A 12,298-nucleotide genomic window follows, 5' to 3' on the forward strand; every position below is an offset into this window, starting at 1 on the left:
CTTTGTATATTAAAGGGTACTATATATGCCCCATCCCTGCAGGCCTATGGGTGCATTAAACAGTATTGCATGCATTTCACGAACAATACATGGGTCAAAGGTTCCCCTTTGGTCTTCGACACCCCCTCCCCCCCTCTCTCTCTCTCTCTCTCTCTCTCTCTCTCTCTTCCTCTTCCTTTCAAACATGCCTTCCATCATATGGCAACGTTGCGTTCACATGTTATTCGCCGTAATAAAGTGATGGTGTTAGATATAGAGCGAAATAATTGAAAGTATATAACGAAAAATATTAAACTTGGAAAAAAGAAGAGAAAAATGACAGTGCTGATTAATTGAGGAGTTGCAAATTGATCTGAAACTTAGGTGGCGGAAAATATATACATTATTGACCGGGGGCGCAAAATTGGTCTTTTACTGAGATGGCGAAAAATTGATCTGAAACTTCGGGGGGGGGGGGGGAGGGTCGCAAAATTGAACTGAAACTAAGGGGGGCGGCATTTTTATATTCGATTGAGGTAGCGCAAAATTTATCTTAACCTGTGGGGCGCAACATCTATCTTAGACTTAGGAGGGGGCGCAAAATTGATCTGAAACTAAGGTGGGCGCAAAATGGATCTTTCATTGAGGGGATGCAAAATTGATCTGAAACCTTTGGGGCAGGAATTTATATTTTATTGAGGCGGCGCCAAATTTATCTGAAACTAAGGGGGTAGGACGTTTATATGTTATTAAGGGGGCGTAAAATTGGTCTGAAACTAAGGGGGTGCAAATTTGATCTAAGATTAGGGTGCAGAAATTTATATTTTATTGAGGTGCCGCAACTTGTTCTGAAACTTAGGGTGCGCAAAATGTATATATTACATTGATCGGCCCGCGCCACATTGATCTGAAACTTGGGGGGGGGGGGTAGGACGTTAATATGTTATTGAGGGGGGGGGCGCACAATTGAACTGAAACTAAGGGGGCGCAAATTTGAACTCGGAAACTTAGGGTGCAGAAATTTATATTTTATTGAGGTGCCGCAAATTGTTCTGAAACTTAGGGGGCGCAAAACTTAGTTAAGGTTGATCATGTAACATGTACGTATTGGTGTGTACTACAAGGTTTTGGAATTAGCCAAGCCTTGGTTATAAAGTAACAAACACCGTACATAGAAAGATGAAGCCTATATGCGACTACACAAACAAACTTTGTATAGTCCTAGAAGACAATATGCATATATTGCAAAGCCAGAATGTGTTGTTATTGTATCTGCTCTATTAAATGTCGCCCTTTTCCAAATCCCCCATTTTAAGATATGACTTTCATTACGACTAAGTTTGTAATCTTCAGAATGTTGGTAGTGAAGAATCATAAAATCACAGAACGTAGATAAAAGCTATAGCATATACATGTATGTTCTGTTAACCCTCTGAAGGCAGACAAATGCGATACACCAGCATCGCATTGCCCTTGTTATTATTTTTGTTTTACCGTAATGTTTTTAAAGTTAACTGTAATGTTCTCAAATATGTGTACATTCATTCTCTTCATTATCATTCTCATTTTCTTTTTCTATTGTATTTAGTACCTGTTTACTCCTGACTATGTTGTTGTTATTGCTTTTTCTTGGGGCGGTGCGTCATGGAAAAAAATAGAAAACATAAAGTTAAACAGACATATACGAAAAGAAAAGGAAAAGTTAGGATCCACGATTAAATACTCTATCTAACGTACACCTTTATCGGTTATTAGGGCCTTTTAGTTTTGCACGAAGACAATGTGGATTGCTACGGTCGACGTCCTTTTAATGCACTGCCTTGAAAGGACGTCACACGTATCAGTCCACGCAAATCTAAAAGTCCCTATTTACAAACAAGTCAACGGCGAGCTCTTTAAGCATCTATTGTCATATAGCTTTTACTACGTAGTCGCGCGCTCAGCGACTCAACGTTATTGTTCGATTGCCGTTGTCCAGATTTGAGGTTTGCCAGATTCTATCGTTCGGGTTGGGGATTAAGGATTTGGGAATCGCCCAATTAAATATTTGGTCAGTAGAATAGGTGTTCATTTGATACCATGTTGATGTCTCGGCAAGGCATGTGTGTGTGTGAGGATGGGGGGGGGGGGCAGGTCTCGTGAACGATCGGACCCAAATGGCAAAGGCCCATCAGGATACTTGCAGAGGCGTAGTAAAGTAGCGGATAATAAATAGGCCTTCATTTCCTAGGCATAGATGTAATGTTGTCTTTAAAGACGGACTGTACTAGTTTGGCTAGGAGTTAATAGACCGCCCAGGGTGCTCACTGACAGATGGCTATCTCATCAACTCAGCTCTCGATTAACATAAGAAGAGAGGATCATCCGGGGACCAATGGTCACCGATTTATTAAAGGCTTGTCTTCTATATAGAGGGAGCAATTAGTAGCTACAAGTAGTACAATGGGGCATTAGAGGATCTTTATATTGGCAATAGTGGCATGTCGAGACAAAATGAGACAGAGTTATCATGGCTAGACATTGAGAACATTTGAGAGAACGAGAAGGTGTTAAATAAACACATTGTTTTCAGGTGTGTTTTTTCGTCTTTTTCCTCTTCTAAAACGCGTAAAGAATAGAAAGAGACTACAGGACTACAGTGCGTGGATAAACAAAAAGAAAGAACAAAAATCAATTATCGGCTGGTAGCGCACGTCATAATAATTTGTTCATGTCTTTGAAAAGCGGCCAATCTAAATTGGTGTTTTAAAAAGCGATTAGGAAAGAATGAACTGTGTCAAGATTACAAAACGTGTGATAAAGAAAATGAGAACGAAATGTCAATAATAAATAGCCCGGTCCATTTCATTTTCGGAATTAAGAAACTGTTAACATATTTGTTCGGACTTTCTGGTTTTTGCAATTACAAACCCATTTACATTTACAGAAATATAATTTTGGGTAAACTATAGTAATTAAAAAAATATCTAAATCTCAATGATAATGATACTATAGGTTTTCCGGCCAAACTTCGTAAACTAGCTTAGCATCCCAATTAATGTTACGTTCATTCAAGTTCGTGCGAAATTGAATGACTATGTAGATCAACATTCAAAAAGCCAATTGCGTCATTCAATTTGCTAATAATATGCTCATCTTACCGTAATCAAATGCCTAAAACCCCTTGACATCCGGTGGCTCTGCCCCCTGGACCCCACCTAGGGCCCTAACACCAATTTATGTCCTGCCAGTGTCACAAATAAGGTATAAAAATATGCTCATCTGACCGTAATTTATTGCCCAAAACCCCTTAGCTTCCGGGGGCTCCGCCCCCGGAACCCCACGCCAATTCGTGACCTGCCAGTGTCACAAATAAGGTATAAAATTATGCTCATCTGACGATGATTTGATGTATAAAAAAACCCTGAGCTTCTGAGGGCTTCACCCCCTGGACACAACACCAATTTGTGTCCTGCCAGTGTCACAAATGAGGTATCAAAATATGCTCATCTGATCGTAATTTATTGCCCAAAACCCCTGAGCTTCCGGGGGCTCCCCCCTGGACCCCACGTCAATTCGTGACCTGCCAGTGTCACAAAAAAGGTATGAAATTATGCTCATCTGACGATAATTTAAGGTATAAAACCCCTGAGCTTCTGGGGGCTCCGCCCTCTGGACCCAAAACAATTTTATGTCCTGCCAGTGTCACAAATACGGTATCAAAATATGCTCATCTGACAGTAATTAAATGCCTATACCCCCTGAGCTTCTGGGGGCTCCACCCCTTGACCCCCGCTGAGAAACGTTCAACGGCGGGGCCTACATGTCTACCCCCCCCCCCCCCCAAAAAAAAAAAAAAAAAAAAAAAAAAGGTGTCACCATTACGTACCAATATTTGGCTCGCATAATTTCAAATGTGGGCCCCCTTAAGAATTAAATCCTGGACCGCGCCTAGTAGTAGTAGTAACAACAGCAGCAGTAGTATAAGTAGTAGTAACAGTAAAGTAGTAGTAATATTATATTATAGAAAGGGGAAAACAAGGATAGTGGAGAGGATATGGAGAAGGAAAAACAAGAAAATACATAAGGAAAGAGAAGAGGATAAGTCAAAGGAAGAACATAGAAATGCATGATTGAAGAGCTAAGAGGATTAAAGATCTAGACTAAGGAAAAACCGTAGGGAATACATATAAAGAAGGAGAAAGGGAATCTATCAGATTAAAACAAAAAAATAGATGACGAAGGAGAAAAGGATAGATTGAAGGAGAAACAAAGAAATACATAAAACAAAAGAGAAAAGGTTAGAATAAAGGAGAACAAAAGAAATACAAAACGAAGGAGAACTGGGGATAGATTGAAGGAAAAACAAAATATAACGAATGAGAAAAAGGATAGATTGAAGAAGAAAAAATACATGACAAAAGAGAAGAGGATAGATTGAAGAAGAACACAAAAATACATAATGAAAGAGAATAGAGGATAGATTTAACCCGACACAAATAACGAGTATACATGTACACACGTACAGATCCAGCAATCCAACTGCTAAGGGTAATACTAGACTTTGTCTCTAGTCGTTTGCACAGTATATTTGACTGAAGTGGCTAAACAGTCGTGTAAAAAAAATATGCGCGGGCTGGTGAGCATAATTATGAGTCTGTTGATAACGCCATCTTCGACGGCTTGGATCAAGTGTGGGGAAATTATAAAGGACCGTGCAGATTCTGGACTACAAGCATCACCGCCTGGCTGCCGCCACTAAAACTTTAAGCATCTCCGTACGGCGACCGCCAGCTGGAAACTTTAAAGTTGCAACTTTAACAACCTATTTTTGGCGGCAGCCTGGCTGAGCCAATTATAGACGTGCCGCCAGGCGGGGGGTGGATGGGCCGATTAAAGATTCCGGGGTAAAAGTCAGATCCCAGCCTGGCGCAAGCCGGCTGGGCTAATAAGTGAAAATTAATTGCCCTAGCCAGGCTTCGGGCGGAATTGCAGCCTCGATCCGCCAATACGTGAGGCGGGAGCCAGCTGGTATCGATATTTTTGACGCCTCGCCTAACCGAGGACCTACATGTCCATTTTGTGTGCAATTAGAGTACCTAAATAGACGTACCCAAACCGGGTTCTCTTACCGCGCTGCGAGGATCACGCCCTCTTTATGTAAACACCCACCCACGCATCCTCACACACTTGCAACACGACATAATTATCCTGATATACAAACATCCATGTCTTTCTTTACCCCACTCTGGCCTCTCTCTCTCTCATTCATCCACACCCACCCACGCACTCCCATCACACCTCGATCAAATTTTTGTGTGAGTTTTCAATTTTGGGTTGCTATAAAGATTTGATGTAAAGAGGAAAGCCTTCTAGTTCTACTACTACTACTACTACTACTACTACTACTACTACTACTACTACAACTACTACTAATACTACTACTACTAACTACTACTACTACTACTACTACTACTACTACTACTATACTACTACTACTACTACTGTACTACTACTACTACTAATAATAATAATAATAATACTACTACTGCCACTAAACTACTTCTACTACTACTATCAATGTAATAACTTTACTACTACTATCTATCACAGGTACATGTTTGGACTTTACCACAGCTATTACATCTACTACTGCAGCTACTACTACAGCTACTACATCTACTACTACAACTACTACTACTACTACTACTACTACTACAACTACTAATACTACTACTACTACTACTAATAATAATAATAATACTAAAGCTACTCCCACTTGTAATAAGTTGACTACTACTACAACAACAACAACTAATACTACTACTATACTACTACTACTACTACTACTACTACTACCACTACTACTATACTACTACTACTACTACTTTACTTCTTCAACTACTGCTACTTCTACTACTACTACTACTACTACTACTACTACTACTACTAATAATAATAATAATAATAATAATACTGCCACTAACTACTTCTACTACTACTACTACTACTACTACTTTACTTCTTCAACTAATGCTACTTCTACTACTACTACTACTACTACTACTACTTTACTTCTTCAACTAATGCTACTTCTACTACTACTAATACTACTACTACTACTACTACTACTACTACTACTACTTATAATAATAATACTACTGCCACTAACTACTTCTACTACTACTACTACTACTACTACTACTAATAATAATAATAATAATAATAATAATAATAATACTGCCACTAACTAATTCTACTACTACTACTACTACTAATAATAATAATAATAATAATAATAATAATAATAATAATAATACTGCCACTAACTACTTCTAGTACTACTATCAATGTAATAACTTTACTACTACTATCTGTCACAGGTACATGTTTGGACTATACAATAGCTATTACATCTACTACTGCATCTACTACTACAGCTACTACTACTACTACTACTATAGCTACTCCCACTTGTAATAATTTGACTACTACTACAACAACAACAACAACGACGAGAAACAAAGAGAAAATCATAACATTTTCTTGCAAGTGGGCCTTTTTTTTTATAGCTTAAGTTGACATTTGAGCTTTTTCTGTAGGAAATTTCACACAATAATGCAACTAGGTTTTTCGGACTGAAATAACAGCGCGTACAAAGGCTTTTCACCTACATTGAATCCTGCGGCCCAAACTTATTGATACAAGGAGATGTCGACGATACCTTTTGTAAAGGCTGCTGCCCAGTCATCCATGGCAGCAGCGTTATGAGTAAGGTTCCATTACACGGAATATGAGTTACTAGCTGTTTAGTACGAATTATAATTCAATGCCATACACGGTTTTTATCTGTAAATGGGAATCAATCTAAGTTGGGTATACGTTTGTCATACGGACTGTATGCGTACATGATAACTTCTAATATAAACAAATCTTAAATCTACATCTTCCCTCCTTTATCCCTACTTTCGCTCTCTCTCTCTCTCTCTCTCTATAAATATATAAATATCTCGCTCTCTCTCTCTCTTTCTCTCTCTCTCTCTCTCTCTATATATATATATCTCTCTCTCGCTCTCTCTCTTTCTCTCTCTTTCTCTCTCTCTTTCTCTCTCTTCATCTCTCTCTCTCTCTCTCTCTCTATATATATATATATATATATATATATATATATATTTCGCTCTCTCTCTCTCTTTCTCTCTCTTTCTCTCTCTCTCTCTCTCTCTCTCTTCATCTCTCTTTCTCTCTTTTGATCAGGCTGCTGTGATTTAAGTCTACTCAAGTGCCTTCCACACCCACAAACACACTCGTATAACATATACGTACACAGATCGACATGCATGCACACTAAATTCATTTCAAACCCACAATCATGCTTCCCAAACACATTTCTTACCTAATTCCTTCTTTTTTTTTAACCTCGATCTCTATCGTTTTCTAAATAGCATGCACAGTCCAGTTCATGCACACTATACTATATATTCCTCTCCCCCTATCACCTTTTCCTATTCACACCCCAGCCCAAACCTGCCATCAGATCAATGTTAGAGTCCTAAGAGTTCATTGGTCATAGAGATTGACCAATAAAGCTCTGAGGAGATATAAAAGATATCCATCAAGAATAAATCATATAGCGAAAATGTTCATGAAAAAGGGGTTATTGTTCTAACGTTAAGGGCAACAGTACGATAATGATAATGATGACATTGATAATGATAATGATAATACGTATAACAATATTACCAATAACAAAATACACCAATAATAATGATAATAATAATGACAAAATTAAAGCCCATTGGGAATTGTAGATCGATCCCCCGTGCACTGCCTCTATTTCTGTGGTATGCATATGAGCCAAAAATGGATAGAACAAATTTAATTGTTTGCCGCTTACACGTGATCTTTGAACGGAGCCGTTATGCAAATTTTCTATGCGACGCTGGAGATACAAAATAACAATAGTAATAACTAATATAATTTGTATATTCATATCGTGTTTGGTGTGCACGCATACACACGACACCAGAAAGAGTTAAGTTTGGTAGGGCGTGACGCGTATAGGCCTATATGCGGGATATAGACCACGTTGACTTGAGTGTAAGCAATCTTGTACTTTACAGTAAATTGGCTGTTTTTCGGCGTTATGATGTCAGTTCATACATGAACCATTGCCAATGATACATGCCAACATTTGACTTGGCGTTGACGTTGAGTGTTTTGTCTTGGAGAATTGGAGAATGATAAACAGAATTGACTTCCCTTCTAAGTTTGATTTGATGTAACGGTGTACACGCACATCAGAATATAAGGTAAGCGTATCGAACAGTATTCCTATACCAATAAGCTTATAACTGTACGTACTGGGGGGAGGGGGGCGGAGGGGTTGTTCAAAAGGGTTTCTCGATGTTATTTTTGTATAATTTTTTTACATTTTGGATTGTGATAAACATTCGATGTAAAGTGAATTTTGTTTTTTCTGTTGCTTTATGTTTTTAATTTTTTTTTTACTGCTTGAGTCACTTTGTTTATATATGTTTGTTTCTTTGTTCAGTGATTTTGATGGGGAGGTGGGGGGGGGGGTGGGGTATCTGAATATGGGTCTGTCCATTTCCGGTTTTTAGAGTGAAACTCGTATCGATTTAATTCAAGTGCCTGAATTCGCAAGACAATTAAGATATCCAATTTTTCTAGGCCACCTTAATTTTGTCATGATATTACAATATTTGTAAGTAAACATGCATGTTAGTTTTCTTTCTTCTAAATGAATATAGGTCGATAAATGATGAATGAAATAACCCAAAATGAATACAAAAACAATTCCGAGAAAAAAAACATGTAGGTTCAAGAGCAATGTCAATAGAAAGCATGTTCGGGTTATTTCAGGAGCTGAAAAAAAGCCTAGTGAATTGGCTGTAAATTGATTTAGCTGAAAGTCATTGCAAAAGTGTCAAACAAGACATCTTCTTTATACAATACTAAGTGATACAAACTAGAGATATCATTGTTATTGCCAACATACTCTTTATTTCATGTGAAATTCACATTGCCTCAGGAATAGATCCATGCCAGTGCACCAACATTTATATAAATATTTTTGAATGATCAATTAAATCGCTGTTGTCTTTCAACATGATCTTCTACAAGCTGAAATCAATTTAATGTCTAGAATGTGAATATACAAAATGAACTGCAACTGTTTGATCTACTGAGTAATGATGACAATAACAATGTCGACTAGGTGCCTACCCTATTCATTTTCAATATATTATATTATGACTACTACTACTACTACTACTACTACTACTATACTACTACTACTACTACTACTACTACTACTACTACTACTACTATACTACGACTACTACTACTACTACTACTCCGACTTCTAAATAGCTATTACCACCACCACTACTACATGTACTTCTACTACTACTACTAATCCTACTACTTATACTACTATTACTACTAATATACTTCTAGAACAACAACAACTACTACTACTACTATTGTTGCTGCTACTGCTACTACTACTACTACTACTTCTACTACTACTACTTCTAACTACTACTACTACTTTAACTGTGACTACTACTACTTTAACTGTGACTACTACAACTACTAACACTGCTACTTCTACTACTTATTCTACTTCTACAACAACTACTACTACTTCTACTACTGGTAGTGATCGGACTACTTCTATATCATATTACTATTACTACTATACAAATGCAAGTATAACTATATTCAGGTACAACTTGTAGCCAATACTACTACAACAGCTACTACTACTACTACTACTCCTACTCCTACTACTACTACTACTACTACGACTACGTATTCCTACCACCACGACTACTTCTTCTACTACTACTTCTGCTGCTATTTATACTACTAATATTACTACTACTAAAATACTACTTTTACTATTATACAAGTAATACTTCTACTATATGTTCCTATTCATTTCTTATGCCAAACAAAACTTACCAGGTAGTTTACGAGAAAAAAAAAACCCCACTAAAAGACACATTTAGTTTGAACTAAATTTCAGGTACTACTATTGAATACTAGTAGTAAAATTACTTCTAATACAATTAAGTACTACTACTAAAACAAAATATTAAAACGTCTATAAGCGCTAGTCTACTACTACTAGTACTGCAGCTACTACTAATAAAACTATATCTACTATATTACTACTACTACTACTACTACGATTACTACTCAGATTTGGTTTGGACGGGGGTGTGCGGCTGAAGAGTCTAAACCAATAACCATTTTTAAGGGCCATCAATTTTTGGGCAAAAAATAGTAACCATTGTTAAGGGTCAGAAAGTTGTACCCAGAAGTTGTAGTGGCATAGGCCAAGTTGTGATCCTTCGCTTATTGCTTAAGCCCCCATCACATCAAAATAGTTCTCACTACGATCTGAAACCGTCCTAGAAAATCGTAAAATGGTTTGTGATCGGGGCCGAATGTGTAAATAAGGTCTATAGTACGATTCTTGTTCGTTCATTCACAGTCCTCAATATGTCCATCTCATCTGTACCCCGTCCATAGTCAGTTCATATCAAGTTCAGATCGGGTAAATTTGCTATTCCAGGCAGTCCAAATCAGTCTTGGAACAGCACTCCCCCCCCCCCCCCCCAACAAAAATGTCCTCTGGCTTACATTTTCTACTTCTTCTTGAAAGCCCATGGCTGGATTCCATCCAAAGTTCTGGCTCAAAATTGTAAGAATCATTTTAATGGCGGTATATGCCCTCCAGGGGGCTTGGGGCAGCCTTCAATATCCACCATCGAGACAGCAATGCCAGCACGGAAAAAATATCCACTACCAGTGCAACTACTAACTAGTTACTCCTACAATAACTGCTACTATCAATTAACTTCTTCTCATACTATTACTACTATAGTTTTTTTTCCAGTCATTGCTTATGAGAAACAAAACATACCAGGTAGTTTTAAAAATAAAACAACGTGTGCTATTCAGAGTGACTATTCTATTTTTCTTGTTATTTATATAGTTGCGCTTTTCAGTTGACAATTTTCCATAAACGTGTTATTGTATAAGTGTGGACTTTACCAATGAATGCAATGTTTAATTAATTAATATAGGCCCCCCCCCCTTCCATTATTCTTCCAGATCGTGGCTTGTTCCTGTGACTGAGTCAATTGATTCGCCAAGATGCCTGTATCACTTAGTGAATGGAGGGTCCGAATCGGAACATTTGTTCATTGGATTAGGGAGTATGAGGTTAAGGAGAGGAGAGAAAGATTGCTGAAAGAAAGGATTCGAAGACTGAAGGTTCTTTGCGAGAGACTTGAAGCGAAAATTGGTGATTCTGGAGAGGAGTCCGAATATGACAAAAGCAGACAAGATGATCCTGATCCCAAGGGATGTCCTCATAAAACTTCAAACATTCGGTCGTCAGGAAACTCATCAGATATCAAGAATTTACTAACTTCATGTGATCAGTGCATACATGATTTATTAACGGCAAGTGATTCTCATATCAAGGAGATACTCACCCCTTCTGATACATGTATTAAACAATTGCTGACACCAAGGAGAGAAATATTACAAAGGATTCGGAGACTGAAGGTTCTTTGCGAGAGACTTGAAGCGAAAATGGGTGATTCTGGAGAGATGTCCAAAGATGACAAAAGGAGACAAGATGACCCTGATCCTAAGGGATGTCCTCATACAACTTCAAACATTCGGCCGTCAGGAAACTCATCAGATATCAAGAATTTACTAAATTCATGTGATCAGTGCACACAGGATTTATTAACAGCAAGTGATTCTCATATCAAGGAGATACTCGCCCCTTCTGATACACGTATTAAACAATTGCTGACACCAACTGATTCGAGCATTAGACATTTGCTCTCTCTAACAGATTTGTGTAGAAAGGACCAGCAAACAGCATGTGACTCTCATGATGAAGATCTTACCATGCTTACACCAAACGATTCAAACATCAGGGAGTTAATTATACATTCTGATTCATGCTTCCGAGAGCTACACATGTCAGCTGATGTTTGTACAGATGATATGCTATCTGATTCTGACGTCAAAGAATTACTAACACCAAGAGACTCCGCCAACTTTGAGCTACTTCAGCCAAAATATGATTGTACGAACAGGTTACTTACACCGAGAGATTCCTACATCCAGACGTCACTACCTAAAGATTCTTGCATCCAGGAGTTACTTACACCTAGAGATTCTTACATCCGGGAGTTATTATCAATAAATTCCCACACCGATGAGTCACTTACACCTGGAGACGGCTTCATCCAGGAAATGTTTACTCCAAGAGATACATACACAG

The 12,298-nt window shown here is 38.0% G+C and overlaps 1 long non-coding RNA gene across 1 annotated transcript; it reads left to right on the plus strand.

Moving 5' to 3' along the window:
- Nucleotides 1-8,174: 8,174 nt before the first annotated feature.
- Nucleotides 8,175-11,290, plus strand: LOC105445911. Its single transcript, XR_004064637.1, has 2 exons — nt 8,175-8,267; nt 11,107-11,290. It is a non-coding gene; the product is annotated as an uncharacterized LOC105445911 (long non-coding RNA).
- The last annotated feature ends 1,008 nt before the right edge of the window (nt 11,291-12,298 follow it).

This window comes from Strongylocentrotus purpuratus, unplaced genomic scaffold, assembly GCF_000002235.5.
Source record: "Strongylocentrotus purpuratus isolate Spur 01 unplaced genomic scaffold, Spur_5.0 spur5_scaffold_18, whole genome shotgun sequence".
Classification (NCBI taxonomy): Eukaryota; Metazoa; Echinodermata; class Echinoidea; order Camarodonta; family Strongylocentrotidae; genus Strongylocentrotus; species Strongylocentrotus purpuratus.